This window comes from Leiobunum rupestre, chromosome 8 (genome assembly GCF_980474605.1).
Source record: "Leiobunum rupestre chromosome 8, qqLeiRupe1.1.hap1, whole genome shotgun sequence".
Taxonomy (NCBI): domain Eukaryota; kingdom Metazoa; phylum Arthropoda; class Arachnida; order Opiliones; family Sclerosomatidae; genus Leiobunum; species Leiobunum rupestre.
This window is the reverse complement of record NC_143391.1, coordinates 60,962,381-60,983,768: the sequence shown is the minus strand read 5'-3', so window position 1 is coordinate 60,983,768 and position 21,388 is coordinate 60,962,381. Positions and strand designations below refer to the sequence as shown.

The following is a 21,388-nucleotide window of genomic DNA, read 5'->3' as shown; positions in this document are numbered from 1 at the left end:
AAAGTCTAATTGAGAGTCCGAATCGTAATCACTGGAGTCAGCCATGTTCTAATTTCGTTTCCAGGTCTAAAATGTTATTCTAATTACTATTACGAATAATTAATTAATGAGTTTAACTTGCCTTCGTGGGTGGGCAAACAATTTTTCCTTCCGTCTGTTCAATTAATATTTTCAGCCTGTTTGTTGAGTTTATGATTCGAATAACATCCATGGATAGGGTGTTAGCTAAGAATTTCACCCTTTTATAATCACCCTTCCATATCTCATCTTGGGGAAGATGTTTGATGTTTTTATATGAATATATCTGAATATCTAGATATACCCCCTTGTAGCTCGCTTTTTTTCTCGGAGTTTTAGTTTCGTAAGACCCTCCACCTTTCTTGACTTTCACTGATTGTTCGATTCCAACTTCTTCGATGTTTGACATTCTATGGACCTCTTGAATATAGTCCCCATCCGATTCGTCCGACTCTAATAACATCTCCTCTTCGGGCCTATCAAAAACTGAAACTACCTGACTCGCGTAGATTTGACTATTACTTGTGGAAGCCATTTTAGCCTGTTATGTTTCAATAGTAAAATTTTGCCCTTTTATACCAAATGTATTTTTTCATTAATTTTTTTCAAAAAATATAAAACCTTGAATATTAAAGTGATTAATACTACAAGGATAGAACCTAGTTATAATTTATCAGTATGTAAATGGTATTTAAAATTGTTTGTGAATGTGAATTTAAATATAGACATGTATAAAAATATAAAATTATTAATTATTTTTTTAAGGACTTTATATTTAATTTCGTGACAAAAAAGACAACGCCTTAAGAGTTTTAATATTTTTGCTTTAAAAATCGATTATAGATGTAAGAATTTTGGTAATTACAGGGTTAGATGATTTAAAATTCTATGGGAAGAAATATATTTCTGCGAGGTATAAAATTTAAACGAAGGGATAAAAATATATTTCTGCAGGGTGTATTTGATAAAAAAATTGTCTTTTGACTTGATTTTAAAACAGGTTAAAATCAGGATGTAAAAATTAAATATTCTGAAATTTTTTCTGATAAAAGCGTGTTTTTCAACGTATTCCTTTTATAAACCATGGGCTCTCGCGAAGTTTTGACTGTTTCTGGTAAGATTTATCATCCTCACGCTATTAACCCCTTTTCACTTAAATATCTAGCATTACGCAAAGTTAGGAATTGTAATCTTTTTAAAATTAACGATATTTCAATTAGACTTGAAAATTACTGTATGAAAACAGTCTTTCTTGAGTGTCAAGCCTTAGTAGAACCTTTTAAAAAAATCATTTTTGCTTGCCCCTTTATAAAAAAATCTTTCAAATTATCACCAGCTGTTTTCGCTTCGGTTTTTTCTAGAAGAATCAATAACAATTCTTGTATATTTGACGTTCATTCTATTAATTTTGTCTGTCCACACGAGGGTTTTGAGTTTGACGGCTTACTGTTCCACACTCAATCCACTCTTGAAGGCTGGTTTTCTTACGAAATTTTACGTTTAATTGGAAAACATATGCGCATATATCAAAATTTAAATAAGATCCCATGGTTTCATCAACAAAAAAATCGTAGGAGCCTTCAACGTGACCTTTTGTTACTGTTTCAATTGCAACAAGTTTCCTTTTTTCGAAAAAAACAATTATCAATTACAACCAACTTTCACCTAACAAGATATACTATCCGTTTAGAATTAGGCATGATAGTTCTATTTTTTATTAATCATTTGGATAGACAGGAAGTTAAAATAGTTACAACTTTAGAGTAAGGAATACTTAATTTAAAAAAATAATTACAATAATTAAAATAAATATTTTTTATTAAGTCGCAAATTATCTCCTCCAAATTCAAATTTGAATGATCGTCGACAACTTTTCCAACTACGACTTAAGGTATTTGCAATATTAAATTTATTTTTTTAAATAGGACTCAAACCTTATAAAGTTTTAATTTTTGAGGAATAGACATTTTTCATTTAAAGACTTTTTTGTGTTTTTATTTTTTATTTGTTTATTTTGGTGAAAGATTTTAATTTTTGAAAATGTTTTATATTTTTAATTTAAAATGTTTTCTTTTTAAAGGGTTTAAGATTTTTTTAAACATGTTTTCTAAAATAACTAGTTTTATTAAGTTAATTCAGGCGGTGGAGGTTCTTTTTAATACTTCATAATCTACTTTTCCTTTTTTAACTAGTTTTATTAATTTAATGTTGGGATTGGTGTAAAGTTCTTTTTTATCTATATTAAAAATCCTTTGTTTTCATCTTTTTAATCCAGTGAATTTTCAAGAAACTTTATTCTTATTATTTTGTTAGGTATAAAATTTTTTGGTTAAATTAACTGGTTGATATAAAGATCTTTTTTTGTTTTTTTAATATTTATTATTATTATAATGATTATTTAAAAAATTTCTTGAAAATTTCTTGTTTAAAACTGATTTCAACAAAGTTCATCTGGGATACAATCTATCGCTCGTTTCAAACAACCCATTGGTTATTTATTATTCTTTTTAATTTTTTTCATGTACTCTATGTACTTTTTTATACTAATATCGGTTAAACTTTAATGTTTTATGATTTTTTTGGTAAGTACATTTTGTACTAGGATGTTCAAAAATTGAATATAATTGTTTTTATTAATTTATAAAAACTTGTTTAAGAAGGATAGGGATAATTAGTTAACCTTAGTTGTATTAATAAATTAATAATTATTCCCAAAGACAATATTTTTAAATTTTTAAAATAAAGGTCGGGCTTAAACTATAAAATCTCAATGTAAAGGATTTTACCAAAAGAAATCTAGAATCAAGATGTCTGGTGAATTACATCTAAAGCCTGTACTTTCTTTGCCGCGATCTTTAAAATTTATCTCTCTTCGAGTAGTAAGAATGTATAATCTTTGTAATACTCCGTCAAATTTCGTGGTGGAATCACAAGAATTTAAATCATTTTGAGTCTGAACTTCATGTGTTAGATCAAATTCAACATGTTGGCACTGTACATCATACCGTTCGATCTGTTTTAATTCAGACATTCTCGAACTGTATACTTCCGAAGTGATTAAGACCAAAACCAGTGTTTTTATTCGTGCGATGGTAGAGCAACAAAAAGAATTCTTGTGGTAAATATTTATTTAGATATATTCATTTTTAATAGGTTAATTTATTTATATTTATAAATTCTAGCCCGAATTTCCAACCCGACATCTCGTTTTGTACCGAAGAGGAAAAATACCTTCTACGAATTGATGTAATTATAATTATTTTTAACATTGTGTTTTTTATATTTTTCAGCCTTCAAATTATTTATATATCCTTCTTTAATTCTTAAATATTATAATAACTAATTGTTTTTTTACTTTTACTTTAACTAACATTGTTTTAAAATAATAAAAATAATAAAATATTTGCGAAAAATGAAAACTTATTTATATTAGTTTAATTATTTAAAGTATTTTGGGTGGGGCCAAAACCGCCAAGGATATAAAGCGAAGGTCGCGAATTCATTTCCCCATCTCGCAATTAACTAATTTGCATTTTAAACGGCTAAAAAACGAAAAAACGAAAAAAGTGACACCAAAAGTAAATAAGTTGACGTAATCGGTGGGGATTACATATTACCGCCGATATCTCGGGCCGACCTTGTCCGATCGTGACCAAACTTGTTGGGGTGATAGACCGAGGCTTAGGGGGGGGTAGACAGTGCTCGAGCGTCGAGGTCAAAGATCATCTTCAAGGTGAAATTTGAGATTGAAATTAAAATATTATGTTGATTTTTTTCCAAGGACAAAAATTTTGTTTTTGCAAAATATTTTGGGGGGGGGGGGGGTGGGGGGTTGTCTTGGCGGCCATCTTGGAAATAAAAGCGTTCATATTTAGTACTACTAATATATTTCACTATAGGTTTTCATGAAAATCTTTGAAATACGACCTTCTTATTAAATTTTAAAAAGATAAATTAAACCTTATACCTGAATCCACCGTCTGCACTTGTTAGGCTTAACAATAACTCGTAAAGTTTGCTCTTCACTGGATGTGGCTGCCAAGAGGAAATAAAAAAGTACTGCCAACTTTTAATAGCGAAGTTGGCGTTACGTGACTTCGAAAAAACAGGAGACTGGCCGTTGAACATTTTATAGAAAGACCTATTGGAAACTTTCTCCGCTTACTCCCGGCTTTTTAAGATTGTAATACAATGAAATAATTTTCCTACGACGGGCACCTAGGTAGAATATATTAATAGTTAAATGTTGCGATTTGTTTGTAGGAATTTATTATTAAATTAAGATAACGCAAATTATTAACGAAAAAAGGATCTATTATGAATATTTGAAAAACGTTTGACAAGAAATATTAAGGATAATTTTCAGTTACGACCCAGAGACAATCATCTGACGCTATTGGAAAGAATAACGAACTATTTTGTTCATTTAAACGCGCTTGAAGTGTGTAAGCGAACGTACCGACCAATTATTCCAATTGTAGTTCATTTATGTGTTGCTTTATAAATTTACGGAAAAAAACAGGCCTTTTACCCCGTTGAAATAAAACTTATCCAGATTGAAAAACAAAAAACTAAATATATCTGACGGTAAGAGAAATTTATTTGCAAAATACCTTCTGCGGAAGTGATTACTTTCAAACGTGATGTGATCTTCGTTCGTAATTCGATCGTATGAAAACTTAATGCATTTGCAAATTAGTTCCAGAATTATTTCGCACAAAGTTATACGGCAACGGTGGATATGAAGTTTCGAAACTAATACGTAGATATCATTAAATAAGAAACCAACATCAATTCCTTTATTGTTCAAATGGAAGAGGAAGTTAATTTGAATATCGTAATAAAGTTTACTGCTATCCGTTTCTACAAACGCGCCATTGCCGATTACAGGAAAATTATTTTCTCTTTTTTCAACGAATCGATTGTGAATGCGTCCAATCTCCTTGCATAAGTCGTAATTGTGTCCCACAACCTGACTATATTTCGTTTTAACGCTTATACTGTAAAGTATGAACGATATGGCGGCTTCGCAGCTAATTAAGTCTTGTTAAGTTAGAAGAAACCACCTATGGACTGTGAGAAGGATGATAAAATACGCGAAAAAGTAGATAAGTCCATAAAAAAAAGGGATAATATAGCTAAATCCTAAACAAATTTGAAGAAATTTAAAATCTTACTAATAACTCGTACCGATAGATCTTCGAGCAACGCGAAACTCGGATCTAATAGATCATCAAGTAATAAACTAAATTAAAAATAAATAAAAAAACCAGAAATTCCAATGGTAGACCGGTTTCGTTCTATTTGGAACTCATCAGTACCGTGCGGGAAATCTGGCTGGCGACTATCAAATCGAAAAGAGAAACTAAGACTAAACATTAAAAATAAAAAAAATTAAGTCTTGAACTGTTATTTCGAGAAAATCTAGATTTTCATTCAAAAGCAACTGATCTAATCTTTCGAGATGATGTTTCACTAAAGCCGAATATGGTAAAAACATTGACTCACAGCGCAATTTTAACGTTTGAGGGTGTATTTCTTTTAGAGTATCGCTCGATATCAAATTGAAATTAATTACTTGAGTTTTACAGTGCAAAACCGCTTCCTCTAATTTTAAAAACACGTTACAAGAGCACACTAATTCGAATCTCGCGGTACCTGATTTTAATTCCAAAAAATCAAAAGCTGTTTTCTCGATGAAGTCTAATTCCTTTCGAACAAAGACGCGTTGTTTCTGTATCTGTCGATTTTCAATTTGGGTTAATTTCCGCAACGAGACAGAAGCGGCTCTAAGGAAAAGTTTTGATGCACTCGGTTCTCTAAATGGAGGTTTTCAATTACTGTGGCAATGCTTGTGTGTAATCGAATAAAACTTTGTTTCGGTAATTGCGAATCTATCCCGGTTTAATGGCCACCTTCGAATAAAATAATAATTTCCATATGTGCAAATCATGTTGGGGTAGTACTTGTGTGATGGCTTGAACAATATCTTAGTAATAGCGTTTCTCGACCATAGAAGATACTTTTCGTTTTGTTTTACTGTCAAAAGAGATGTGATAAAGTACTTCTAAAATAAATTCGGGGTTAATGTCCCATTTCTGATTCGTAAAATAGTCGTTATGACAGCTCTGTCCCGCTGACACTGACTGGACTACGCGCGATCGAAGTCCTAAGCACTACACTGAATTGTTCGCCCAAAGCTTGAAAATCCTGTAGATTTACTGTTAGTATGGTTTTAGTTGTGATATTTTCCACTAGCTGCCTAAATTGGTGAAACGTTTCACTGTCCTTTGTACTGTCTCATGCATTTGCTAACGAAGAGCTCACAATTTCGAACAATTACTTGAAATCAAGGTAATTATCGGTAGTAAAAAAATACTAGACTTAGTACGCTGTCTTATTGTGTAAATGTTTTAAAAATACAATAAGAATCTAGACCCTTTAACCGCCCTGGAAGCTCTTTCTCTTTTAACTCGAGGAGGGAAAAGTAAAATTGGACTTTTAGTTGGATTTCAAACGCGCCAACTATAGTTGAAAGCAAGTATAAACCGTCTAATTTTATTTCGGTAATTATGTTTTCAGAGTCCGTAGTAAATGTATTATCTTCGGTTATTCCTGAGCATCCAAGATCAACTCCTAGTGCAGCTCGAGGAAAACGTTGGTCATCGTTCGACGATGAATTGTGACTACTATCATTCATCTTTATAAAATCATCAACATAATATTAAACGAAAAACCATTTGTATTGTTTCAAAAACTGCCTAAGCATAAACTCTCGTAACGTAACGTAAATTGACTGACGCAATTATTTTTTAAATATTTAAATATTTTTGAGCAACTTTGGAAAAATAACGATAACACTAATTCTGGGCTGTAATATAACGTATTATAAATAATAAAGATTTACGGATTGAATTTTTACCTTGGACAAAGTGAAAAATGTTATCTCGTTGGACATTGAAAAGCCAACGTAAGTGACTGAAAACGTTTTTGTTGGTGCATTGCTTTTAAATGATCTCGTGTTAGAGTGAGTCTCTTTATAGTATAGATTGAAGATAAGAGGGTATTGGCTAACTTTTCTTGTCCTTGCGTATGTTTTAAAGTGAAATTGAAAAGGAAAGAAACAAATAGGAAAGCGACTATCAATTTACTTTTCTTTCTGATTTCGAGTAGGTAGAATAATGCAAAATTGTGTAAGTGACCCGTAAAACAATAGTCTATGCGAGGTGTGCTTTTGGCAAATTTCAAAACTAAAACGTTATGGATTATGAGCTAACCCGTATTGAAGAAAATGGAAATACACCCATTTGAAAGGAAGCGACTTTCATTTAATTTTTCCGATTTAAAAATTAACGCTGAGAGAAATGCGAAATGACTAAATTTGGTTTCCCTTACGTATGCCATAAGTTAAATTGAAAAATAAAGAAACCAAAAGGTAAGCGACTTATTTATTTTACTTTATTTCGAGTAGATACAGAAAGGAAATTGGGTACCGCGTAAGTTTATGTCACTCCTGTATGTTCTATTGTTAATAAAAAAGGGAAAGAAACCGAAGTAAAACAACTATATTTTCACTTTACTTTATTTCTGATTCTAGTAGCTATAGAAAGAAAAGAGAAGATTGTTATAGTTTTATGTCGCTTGTGTATGTTTATTATTAATTAAAAAGAGAAAGAAACCAATATAAAATCTTTCAATTTTCTATACGTTTTCGAGTAGCTATGAATATGAAAACCGCCAATATTGTCCAAGATTTATGATCCTTCGTATTCCAGAACTAGACAAATATCAAAGTTGGGCTAGAAAAGGTTGCTTCGAAAAGGAGTTTTTGGTTTACGCGTAGTCCTATTCTAGGTCTGTTATTTAGCCTTCTACCGTAGTGTATGACGTCACTGTTTCGGAAAATGCTAGCCTTCTCCAAAATTAAAGGTGACGCCACCTGGTTCGGCCAATAATCTTTTTTATTCGTACACGAGATCCCCTTTGACAAAGATCAAAAAGGATAACCTAGTATTTGGTCTTTAATATTTTCATTAATTTTCTTAGAAGGATGGTTGTTCGACGGACAAAACCTTTCCAGTGGTATCGATTTTTCAGACGTTTCAAAATATTGGGACCATCGTAGACGTATTTGACTGTTTTTTTAATTAATTTAACGTAATCACTTATCGTAGAAATACGCAACGGATATTAGTCAACTTGTTAATACTGAATATTTACCTTTTTGAAGATAAGTTGTTAAGAGCAAATTTCGCGCAAGAACCCCCGCCGTTGTGAATATAAAACAGTTCTCCCTTTCACTGTAACCAAAATAAAGGTTCAAAATAATCTACTCTTTTATCAATCGCGGCTGGAGTTCTAGAATGGGTAAGCGCAAATTTTTCTCACACTCCCATAAAAAAGATATTTTTTAAAGTGGACATCTGGCCAGTGACCTTGCCCACTTTTTCGCCTGAGTTCCCACGCTGTATAATAGAACTGTTAAAGTTAAGAACGCGCGAATTTCAAGGCGCGTTTTAGGAAATTTGGTTTTTGAAAGATAACTAAAGTGAACCATAACTTACTTTCGTCCAAGTTTACTTTTCTTTTATATCAACGTTAGACAAAGTTATTCGCTTTCGTTGTAAAAATTACAACTAGCTACAAATTCAGTTCAGCAACGTCGCCCGTTTTTTGAGAAGAAAAGGAAACTAAAGTTGGGAAAAAGTAAGTAATTTTAACTTTCTTTTGAGAAAACAGTTGCCCTTTCTGTTAAAAACGAAAGGTAACGTGATTATTTTATTTTTATTCTACTGTCGACAGCGTAATTGACAAATTTGCATTTGAGCACTCCAGGCTGGTGAATTTTTTACATTCACAAATTTTACACGCTCATTAAATAATGTAATTTTAGTTGCCTCTGATAACGGAAATACAAAACTACCCTGAGACTTAGTCTGACTACTCGAGTCATTCTACTGTAAGAATAAATATTCAATTAATCTAAAATAAGAGATGTGTTATGCTAATAAATATATATAGGCATTTTTTACTCATAGAGACCCTTAGAATGCACATAGAAAGTTTCGGTACTCTTATCCGTAACACCCTGTATAAATAAATTGAACTTTTTGACGCATTCGGCTCAAGTGTAGGTATGATTGAAATAATGAACAAAATATAAAAAATACTTGCTCACGTAGATATCCAGTAATTATCTTACTAAGATGGCTCCCCAAAAAATTAACTTCCTAGTTACGTCACTATATTTTTAACTAGAATTAAAAAACTATTGTCCCTCCAAAAATGTATTTTACCGAATTACACTGTGGTGACATTTGAAGAATACGTGTGATGGGCTTAATAATATTTTTGATTTTACTTTTATTTATTTTAAAGATGGACTTTGCCAAATATCCACTAAAGAAAAGACGTGTCGTTCCTAAAGGCCAAAGGTCTTTTTTTGAGTTCCTAGTCCCAGAGCCATTTCTTACAGCTCCAAAATCTTCAACAGTAACTTTGTCAAAATCAAAATCCGAAATATCATCATATTTAAATAACCCGCTACCGTCAAAAACTAAAACACATACCCTAGTACCTAATTGTGATACACGGGATGAGTCGAACAAAGAACCTTATACAGATTTAGCAAAGGCTTCATCTTCTCCAAAGTTTCCGAGTACGTCGATTAAACATTAAACTTAAAGTCTAAAATTTAAGTTTCAATTAAAAATATATATTGTTTGCAGAATAAAGTCCAGCAGTCGAAGGTATGCTTTTAATCAAAAAGATGACGATTTAATACGAGAATAAGTTTTAATTATTCACGGTTCTATTGACGGAGCAAATGTAACAGCACCGAGTGTGTCGAATAAGACTGAAGCGTCACTCCATTTGCAATCTAATATATAAAATAATAAAATAAATCAATTAGTTCATCTATAACTGCATTAAACAAAAGGGGATATATTTGATCCCCCAGTTTTACCCCTTTTCTCACACAGATGGAATCGGTACTAACGGATCCACATTGTATACTAGTTTGAGCATCGTTGTACGTATTCATGACATAAGAGATAAAATTGCTTTCTATACCAAGACGACATAAGCTACGCTGGATAGACCAATGGGACACCGAATCAAATGCTTTGGAAAGATTTCTTCCTTCTAATTATAGGGAAGACATCATCAGGGGACTCAGCAGAAAATAAAGCCCCAAAAGTATCTTCTATATCCTGGCTAATCGGGAATTCAGGAGAACCCGATGGTAAAGGATCTAGAATGATCTTCGCCAATAAGCCCCTATTATTCAATATAACTCCTGATAATGGGCAAATTTTCTTCGACGCACACACGAGGGTAACAAGGATAAATCCTACCTACGTTTAATGGCTGAGTTTCTAGGTCTGGCTCCTGTAATTGTATTAATAAGACAGTTGATTCTTTCCAGAATATTCGCACCGTTAGTTCCGAATAATTACTTCATTAATAAAACAAAATCTGGATTTACACCCTCCATTTCTATATACTCTTCAAACCGGGTAATAAAACAATCCTCTTTATCCTCACAGAGATAATTTATTTCTTGAGATGAAACTTCAAGGTTCACGTCAATATTGGCCCTTGGAATACGCTGCCCATCTGGAACGGAGTTTGTCTCAGATCCCTCACCGAATTTTTCAGAATCCATGAAACTATTATGTCCCTCTAATCATCGCTGTCGAAGACTTTCAACTTTGTTTTTATAGTCTAATTGTTTACGGCGGGATTTCACAGCTTCAAACGTTTTATGTTTGAAAAACAGATGTAAATACATATTTAAATGTTTTATATTTGCAGGGGCTGATATTTCCCTAATCGCCATATCCGTAATTTCAGCATCAGACCAATACCTTCTATTATCAAGGACTTAATTTAAACGAAAATATTGTTTGGGATAAGTTCTCCGCATAAGATTGCCCATTCCCCTGCTAGTCGGAAGAACTTTTTTGCAAATCCCACAAGTTCTCCCATTTGTAGTAATCAAACCTAAAGTTGAATATGTACCTGGAACAGATTCATTCATCTGAAGAATTGACAAAGAGATAGTACTGTCCATAGGAATCAAAATCTGGGTATTAAATCTTGGTAAGAGAGTCATAATTACTCTCGACGTGTACCCGCGCTTGGTTGAATTTCTTCCCTTTGACATTGATTACTGGGCAGAAATCACATTGCGTCAACACCGATCAACGGCCATCGCAATGCTTTGTTTTAATAAGACAGTCGGATTCTCCTGGTACGTGCCAGTTCTCAGTTGGCTGTTAGTCTCCGGCCGAAACGGTCGTGCCAGATACGAGATCCAGCACGGCGCGCAGCTGAAGCATTCCACGGGAAGGCCCCGACGATGGTCCGAGCTCAACTGAACCGTTGGCGGCCAGTCTCGCCCAGTCCCGGTGCAGTGCCAGACCCGCTTCGGACCTAATCCCGACCAGCCCAGCCCTCAGAGCCAATCCTTGTCCCGAAGTTACGGATCGGTTACGACTTCCCTTACCTACATTTTTCTATCAACTAGAGGCTGTTGACCTTGGAGACCTGCTGTGGATATGGGTACAGTCCGGCTCGAAAATCACTACTTCTTACTCGGATTTTCAAGGGCCGATAAGAGTGCACCGGACTCCGCAAGAGGCGCGGAGCTTTACGGAAACACCATCCAAGTGACTGTCCGGGCTTCAGTCGAGCAATAGGTTGAGGTCTTTTCGACCCCAAGGCGTCTAATCATTCGCTTTACCGGATGAGACTGCAACCTCCGAGTGCCAGCTATCCTGAGGGAAACTTCGGAGGGAACCAGCTACTAGATGGTTCGATTAGTCTTTCGCCCCTATAGCCAGGTCTGACGATCGATTTGCACGGCAGAAGCGCTGCGATCCTCCACCAGAGTTCCTCTGGCTTCGTTCTACCCAGGCATAGTTCACCATCTTTCGGGTCCCAACGTGTACGCTCTTGCTCCGCCCCGTCGACGAGGCATCCAGCCGAACCGGCCTTCACTTTCATAATAACTTTGGGCCTTAACAAGACCCAATGACTCGCGCACATGTTCGACTCCTTACAGTGTTCCTAAAATGTCACTTTTTTCGAATATAGGCCATGTCACTGTTAAATATTGACAAAATGGCAAATTTGACAAATAATGGCATATAGTGACAAATAATGGCATTTAATAACAAATAGGGGAAAAAATATATACTTGAGAAAAATAGCGAAACATTTTATATATTTATGCGAAAAATATAAAAATAGTCCAATTATTGGCAAAGCCGCATACTATAATTACAAAAATAGCCTAAAAATGTTTTTATGGTATTTCATATGAAAAAGTTATTAGTTATTATTTGCCAGTATGTCAATTTGTCACTAAAAATCATTATTTGCCACAATTTGCCAAAATAAATGTCAGGTGGTATTTACCACCCCGGAACACTGACTCTTAAGTCCGTGTATCAAGACGGGTCAGGTGGGTGAAACGGCTGACCAAGCGACAACACCGGTCCCGTCACATCGCTCACACTAAAAGCGAGAGTGCTCGGCGTAGAATCCGTCCCCGGTCTGGCGATCGCTCACTCGTGAAACGAGCCGGCTAACACAGCGGCAGCACACTCCCTAAAGAGCACGCTGCCGGCCACCTTCCGGTGCCCCCTTTCAAAGACAGACATCTTTCAGTGACCAGACGGAAGGAAATGCGCCAAACGGTCCGCAGCCATCGCACGCCCGGCCGACCGAGGTCCGCACCGTTTAGGACGTGCAACACTTACGGTCAGGTCCGACTGAATGCCTCCGACGATCACCTTCGAGGGCCCACCCGTTTACCTCTAAACGGTTTCACGCACTCTTGAAATCGCTCTTCATAGTTCTTTTCAACTTTCCCTCCCGGTACTTGTTCGCTATCGGTTTCGTGGTCGTATTTAGCCTTAGATGGAGTTTACCACTCACTTTGGGCTACATTTTCAAGTAACCCGAATCAAAGGAATTTTACATCCGCCGGAGATACCAAGCGACTATGGGCCTTGCACCCTCTATGGGCGAGAGCCATAGTCAGGGGACTTGCGCTTAAGCCAACCTTCGGTCGCTATTCCTAAACACCAAATGCACTCCCGCCTCTTTGGGACCGGTGCTTGGGTGCTGGGCTCCTCCCTGTTCGCTCGCCGCTACTAAGGGAATCTCAGTTGCTTTCTTTTCCTCCGTTTATTTATATGCTTAAATTCAGCGGGTAAATCTCGTCTGATCTGAGGTCGACAAACGGTTGGAACCGACGGAGACTGAAGAAACCCGCCTAATTTTATTTTTAATTTAAGGTTCGCGCTCTTTGGGAGATATCTTATTTTATTCTACAGCACCGACTGAAAAATGTTGTAGATACTTATTTTATTATAAGGGTGAGACTATTTGCTCGGAAAACTATTTTATTTTATTATATGAATTATTCCTGGGACCGTTTTCTGCGGAGACCAAAATCAACTGAAGAGGAAAACCTGAACGGCCCCTCTTCAAAATACAGATTTCACAAGGTAGTGAAAGGGTTAACCAATCACTGCCCTCGTAGCCAAAGTTTAACATTTTACAAAATTTCCAGAGGGAACGCTAGCAACGGACGGTCCGGCGTGGGGATGACGTGGCCAAAGGAATGTGGCCGAAAAGAACCCGTCCAAAAGATAATCCCTTTTCCCGACCGCTCGTCGCCAGCGTTTTCTCTTAACAATAGATTTTTCGGATAATTACATTTAGAAATATTTATTTTCATTAAGCAAAGGGGTATTGTAGATTTTATATTGGTATTATTTAATTATTTAATTTACATTTTAGTTGAACGAGAATTACAATTTTATATTTAAATTTTAATTATTACACATATATACAAGAAATAACAAGTTGGAAATGTGAGTTTTCACAGAGACTTCCTATTCCCTATTCGATTAAAAAATAATTATTTCGGAATTCTCGCGCTATTTCGGCGTAACCTTTTCGTTTTTTTTAAAAAATATTTAACTCTTCCATCCACCCGTACTGGAATAGAATTCCGTTTGGATGGCCCGGGCCACCTCGAAACACGCAAAAACTTGCGTTCCGGGCTTCCCAAAAGGAAGAGGCATATACTTAGACATGAAAGGCTTAGTCTTTGAGACAAGGATATGACTACTGGCAGGATCAACCAGGTAACATTGTGAAACGTCGTTAGTACCGCTAAAGAATTCTGAAACGAGCGCTAAAAGCGCAGCGTTTAGAGTTGAACATTAACGGTCGTTCGACGGCTTTTGGAAAACCGTCGGAACTTACTCGGGAAAAGGCTTCGCTTGACGCGAGCGCCGTAGTCACCGATAATTTTTCTCGACTCGTTCACAACCATGGCGGCGTACTTCAGCCGACGAAATCGGTCGTGTGAGGAAATGTCCTGAAACGAAGCCACCATCTATTCGCGAAATGGTCCTCAAACTACAACGCACCTCCTAGGAGGACGTATGTGAGCTAGCCATTACGCAAGAAAAGCTGACTGATTACCAGTTTGACTTCACTACAAATAGTACTTGGAAAACAAATGGAGCCGTCTCTCTAAATTGTCCACCAAAATGTCGATTTCGATTTTTAACCTAAAAATATTTAAGTCACGCGACATATATATATTTGGAAGAAGAAAACATAAATATTTCGAAGAATTAATTAAACGGGACATTTAAATATTTCAACGGCAGGTTGGCTACGGGGACGGGGAAACATGTAATATTTCGACGGCAGGTTGGGGACGGGGGAACATGTAATATTTCGACGACTCTTTGCTACGGGAACGGGGGCACATGTAATATTTCAACGTGCGGTTGACTACGGGGAATGGGAAAGATGTAATATTTGTACGTCACGTTTACTACGGGGAGAGAAAAAGATTTTTACGTCACGTTTATTAATATTATTTACTTTATTGTGTTCATAAGGATTGTTAAACTTTTCTATTAATAGATATACTTGCTCTTGCTAGTACACATGAATTTTTACCAAAGGCAGGTCATTAAAATAATCAAAATACCTAAGCCTAAACAACCTTCACATACAACGATAAATAAGTCCAAAAAAGCACTAATCAATCCAAAGGCATATACCCAACTCTATTAGATAGATAAACACATGCATTGTTTTGTAGAAATAATACGAATAATGTCAAATGAAATTTCGTTTTGAACTAAGTTTTAGTTCATGAAAGAAAGCGAAGTGTATTCTCACTAATAGAGGGAAAAAAATGTATTTCAAAAATTGAGTCCAATATATAAACGTTTCACTGACAAGGAGATATCCCGAAGTGTAACCCACCCATTTGGTTCAAATTGCAAAATTTAGATTTTCTGTTATCAAATACATTTTTAGTGGCCATAGCAACCGAAAAGGTTTTTGACAGTACCAAATTCAAATTTCTCTATGTGATTTAACTTGGGAAAATCACGTATTTATATTTATATATAAAAAAAAACAAATTTCCAAAACAATCAAATTTAGTAAAAATATGTACATTGGGAAACTTTTGGAATTTTTGGGTGAATTGGTACGTCGTTTGGTAAAAGCGAGCGAGGTAAGGTAAATTGAGGTAAGTTCAAATATTTGTGAATAATTGCTTATCAAACTGACAAAATAGAAATTTATTAAGATAAATTCGACTAGATTGGAACAATTTAAAAAATTGGGTCTATCAGAAAAACATTAACTTAGGGTATATTTAAGTTAAATATAGTTTTATACTCGTATCCTATTCATAACATGAGCTTTAGCCTCGTTTAAAAAAATTGAGAGTCCTTTGCTCGTAGATATATTTAGTTTGTGAATTTTTCCGTTGAATTAGAGAATACTGAAATAAATACGTGAGATCAGTAATCTAAAATTTGGTAAATATTCGATACATTGAGTGATTTATATTGTTTCTATATGTTCTCGAGAGCACTTATTTTAAATAACTCTTATGTTTCGTTTCTCAAGTCTAAATAAATGAAACAAAATAAATAATGATGTGTTACCCCGAATGCATATTAAGTACAAGATATGTGGGTAAATAAGTGAATTGTAGTAAATATTTTTTGGTTAGGACCAGTGAAAAAAGTCTATTAAATACAAGTTAACTCTTCCCGTAGCCGAATTTACTTTAAAAATAAGCATTGCGAAGCTTGCAGAGTTTCGCGGCTTTGGCTTGCTGATTAATTTAGTTCTTAAAACTTCAATCGAGGCCCTTTTAAACTTTGTCAAAAACCAAATTGACTCTGTCACTTGTAATAGCGCAAAACATATCATAACCTTAATTAAATATTCAAAAACTTCTTGTGAAACAAGTCCGCATTAAATACAAGTTAACTCTTCCCCTTCGCCAAATTCAGTTTAAAAAAAGTTAAGATTCGAAACCTCCATTCGAGGTTACAAAACCTCCTGTCGGGGTTCGTGGATGGGGGTCAAGGTTTGACCACTGAGTTCAGTGAGTTAAGCCGGATGAAGGAACAGTATTCGCCAAACGATTAATATTAGAGCAGCCATCATACTAAGATTTATTGAGACTCATCCTCTGACTGGAGGGTTTGTAACCTCGAAGAGTTAACTTGTATTTAATGCGGACCTGTATCCCTAGAGGTTTTTTAATATTAAATGTAGGTTATGATATGCTATAAGCTATTTCAAGTGCCAGAGTCAATTTGGTTTTTTATAAAGTTGAAAAGGGCCTCGATTGGAGATGGTTAGATCTTGGATGAATAATAAAAGCTAACGCTTACTGGATATTTCACACCTACCTTCGTCAACGCATTCGCGGGCGTCTCTCAAACTTTGGAGAAGACGGTGGGGTATCGAGGGGGGGGAGACAATTTAGTGGGACAAGATTCGCGGCACGTGCGCGAGATTTCAAAAATAAGTTAAATAACGGCAGTTTGAAATTTTAGTCCTGTTTTCGGCTTCGTGTGGAATCATTGTAAGCTATTAATAGTTAAGTCGTTATTAGTAATTAATTCAACGGTATAATACGGTACAATAATGTTATAAAAGGTTAAGAGTCGAACATTGTTTATACCCAAAATTTTCATAGTTTTCACAATGTCACCGAAAGTTGATTCCAGCCACTGAAACTTGCATCTAAAACAATAAATAATTAATACTTACGTAAATAATAATAACCATAATACGCGTTACTTACCTTAAAACTACAAATAATAATAATTTTTATATAAGAGAGAATAACAATGGGTAATAATCCACCACGGGGAGAAACACGTGAGCACACGTGAGCCCTCCTTAAAAAGCTTGTCCCACCAAAACGCGAAAAATCGACAGATGGCGCTGAAAGCAATCCCAAAGTTTGGTGGACGAGGAAAACCGAGAGTGAAATATCCAGTAAGCGTTAGCTTTTATTATTAATCCAAGGTTAGATTATCTTAAGTTATTCGAAGAGCCAATCTACTCTTTCTCTAAAAGAGTAGGCACCCACAAATGTAGAGGAGCAGCGCCTATTTTCGCTATTCAAGCTAGTAGTGTTAATGGTGAACAGTACAAATTTATTTATATTTCATTGAATTTTCTTTTTATACTCTAAACCAAAGAAAAAGGATAAATGAAATTATTTAAATTTAAATTAATTTTCATATATATTTAATGATTCAGTTACATATTTTTTCCTAGATGTATTGCTTTGTCTTGTATAGCAGATTCAACAACATTGTTATGCCTGAAAATAGGTACCAACCACCACCGGAAGTTCACTGTGAATAAGTAGCCATAGTTCCTCTTTCGGAAGATGCAAGTCACGGAATAAATCATTATTTAACTATATCCGTAAAATATTGCACAGAATTTCGTATTTATTCAATTTATATATAAATGACATAACCATTGTAGATAACGAAAACTCAATCACATTATATGCAGACGATACATTATTACCAAAAGGAGGCTCAAATCTAGAACATAATTTATAAAATGAATCTGCAGTTAGAAAAAATTTAAAAAATGGTTAACCTATAACTTCCTAGAATTAAATGAGGTAAAAACGGTGTATATGATTTTTTAGGTGTAAATAAACACCGCAAAGATAATAACTTGGTTAAATTAGGGAATCACATTCTAAATGAAGTAGACCCATATAAGTATCTCGGAGTGTGGTTTGACCCGAAACTATCATTTAACAATAATATTAATAATTTAGCTACAAAAAGTGCTACAAATTTCTATCTAATAAATATGTGTCGATTGGTCCTCACTAAAAAATATTGGCTTCAATTGTATCATTCACTTATTTATCCACATATCTTTTACTGTATTTGCATTTGGGGCTTTATTATTTAATTTTCTTCGATTATTTAGACTGGAGAAACGGAGCATCAGAGTTTTTGAAAATTAGAGCTCGCGGGAACATACCGAACCATTTTTTGGGGCAGCCAAATTTAAGGGCATCCGCATTCCAGGGGTAACGCTCTTTCAGGGACAGCTGCTTGCTATGAGCAGCCGCCTTTCAAGGGTAGCTTTTCTTCAGGGGCAGAAGCATTAAAGGGGTAACGCTCTTTCAGGGGCAGCTGCCTTCTATGAGCAGCCGCCTTTCAGAGGTAACGCTTTTTCAGGGTTGGTCGCCTTCTAGGGGCGGCACTCTTACAGGGTTAGCTGCCTTCCAGGGGTAACAATCTTTCGGGGGTAGCACAATTAATTGACAGCAACCTAATTTCGTTTTGTTAAAAAGTGAATAATGAAATAGATATTTAAACCTTTTCGTCAATGAAATAATTCCAATTGCCAGTTTTAATTGTTATTTTATTAAAAATTAAAAAACAAGAGATTTTTCAATTTTTGGCAGCTGTAATGATAACGAAAATTAATATCCATACGTTTAAACCTTTTTTGTTACTTACGATTTAACTAGTTTTCCAAATCAGCGACGTCGTTATGAATTTTCGTAATAGATTGGGTCAAATCAATTCCTGTTGGTCCCGCTGATGTGAGGTTTGTTGTTTCCACAACTTTATATGTTCAATTTTTTTTTGTCTGATTTTCTTGATCTTTTAAAAAACGTATTAGTTAAGTCAGTTCACAAAGAAAAGCTATGTTAAATTTTACCCCATAGCTATAGTAAATACTTCGACGTTTAAAGATCATCATCAACCTTTGTTTTTTTTTTCATACGTTTGTTAACGGGTATTTTTCGTAAGACTTCAAAAAAAACGGCGACTGAGTCTTTACTAAATTTTTTAAAATAAAGTTCCTATGGAAAAATGGCTCTTACTCTTTCCCGAAAACCTACCTGGCGGCCGACACGTTAACTAGCAATTCTTTGTTAAGTCCGCCAATTAGATATGGTCATTTTTGGTTCAGACACGCTTTCGCCTCGGCGTCGTGATGTCGCATACCAAAGACCCTAGAGGTGACAGTCCTGAGTATCTGTCCGATTAAAGGGTGAGTCATGGCCTTCAAGTGGAAACTAATTGATTTCATCCTTTTGAACGATTGAAATAGACTTATAATAATAAATTTAACATTATTTTAATGGGTTTAATATCGTTTTAAATTTTGGACCACATGTGGAAGCAAGATAACGCGAAACTTTTTATGTTATTTTACTCTAACTCACCTCTCGAAATGTATTATGTTTTTAAGAAATTATAATTATTTAAATTATATATTTGAAAGCGAGAGTTGTTTCTAGCGCTTCAACCTGATCCAAAATTATTTTTATCACAAGATGTTTTAATTTTTATCGAACATTTTCTTCAATTGTAATACAAATTTAGATTCTTACAATACGGTATCTGATTAGGCTCCTAGTAACCTGTCGTTTGTCTTAATTTCACCTTTTTAAATGATATATTGCGTATTTAAGTTGGTAGCACATGTGCTACATTTTTAAAACAATTTGTAAAAATTCATATAATTAGCTGTACATCTAATCAACGGTTAATGTTAATTAAAATAACTAGGGATATTATTAATTTCAGTTTTCTTTAATTTTCTGAGGTTTTATTTAACGAAACGCTTGTAGCACATATGCTCCAAAACACCAATTTGTTTATAAATACCAAAATAATTACTAACATTACAAAAAATAAGTTATTTTATAAAGTAGGGTCTAACAGAACAGTAATAAAAGGTTATTTTTAATCAATTTACGATATTTTATTTATTTAGGCTCTAAAATGGCGAAATAACCAGATTTGTACGTCATTAATTTTGCGACACTTAACTTAAATATATATAAAGCTTGATGTGAAATTCATTTATTTAATACATAAACCTTTATAGTTTGTGCTTTGATATTGTTTTATTAAGGTTTTCATTTGAATAATATATGCGACAGACATTTCAAAATAAAAATTCACTTTAAATTAGCTAAGTTACATAATTCATACGTAAAATGGTATTCTTTCAATTAATACCATAATTGTGCTCTTTACTAAATCTTAATCAATGATAAAAAGGCTTTTTTTTTAAATTATAGATCTATTGAAATTCCAAATGAAAGCGAGAGTGGTTTTTAGTACTTCAAACAGATTCAAAATTATTTTTATCAGAAGATTTTTGAAATTTTATCGAAAGTTTACTTCAATTGTAATACATATTTATGTTCTTACAATACGGTATCTGATTAGCCTCCTAGTTGCCTGCCATTTAGTTTGTAGCACATGTGCTACATTTTTAAAAGTTTTGTAAAAATTCATACAATTAGCTCTACATCTAATCAACGGTTAATGTTTAATTAAAATATAGAGATAATTTAATTTTATTATTACGCAGGAACCAGATCGAGTCATTCTTAAATTGGATGTCCGAGGCCTGATTATTCCTGGCCTCGGTAGTCCAATGGTAGTGGCGTTGGGATGGTAACCCCAAGGTCGTAGGTTCGATTCCTACCCGAGGTGATATGATTTTTCTCAGTCACTCTGGTATGGAACAATACGCAGAAGTATTCCTTGATTTAAATGAAACTTTAATTAAAATAACTAGGGATATTATTAATTTCAGTTTTCTTTAATTTTCTGAGGTTTTATTTGAAGAAACGTTTGTCGCACATTGCTCCAAAACACCAATTTGTATGTAAATCCCAAAATAACTACTTATATTCATATAATCAAAGGTAAAGGTTTTAATAAAATCAAAAGGAATATTTTTAATTTAAGTTTTCATTAATTTACTTCAGTTTTTTTCGTAAAATTTGTACGTTAATACCAAAGATTTTTTAAAGCAAGGTTTATGAGAATGTAATAATCAAGTATTTAATACATAAATCTTTATAGTACATGCTTTGTTTTTGTTTTATTTAATGTCTTTAGCCGCAGTATGGCAATTGCGAGTAGTGTAATTGAATGGCGTGTCAGCAACGAGGAAACCTGCAATGATCACAAGTACATTTTCTTTGAAATTG

General features: G+C 34.3%; 1 non-coding gene and 1 pseudogene across 1 annotated transcript; one reads left to right on the top strand and one right to left on the bottom strand.

Moving 5' to 3' along the window:
• Positions 1-11,545: 11,545 nt before the first annotated feature.
• LOC149933826 (large subunit ribosomal RNA) lies at positions 11,546-13,244 on the bottom strand (annotated as a pseudogene).
• A 7,568-nt stretch (positions 13,245-20,812) lies between these two features.
• TRNAT-GGU (transfer RNA threonine (anticodon GGU)) lies at positions 20,813-20,885 on the top strand. The gene has a single exon. It is a non-coding gene; the product is annotated as a tRNA-Thr (tRNA).
• Positions 20,886-21,388: the final 503 nt, after the last annotated feature.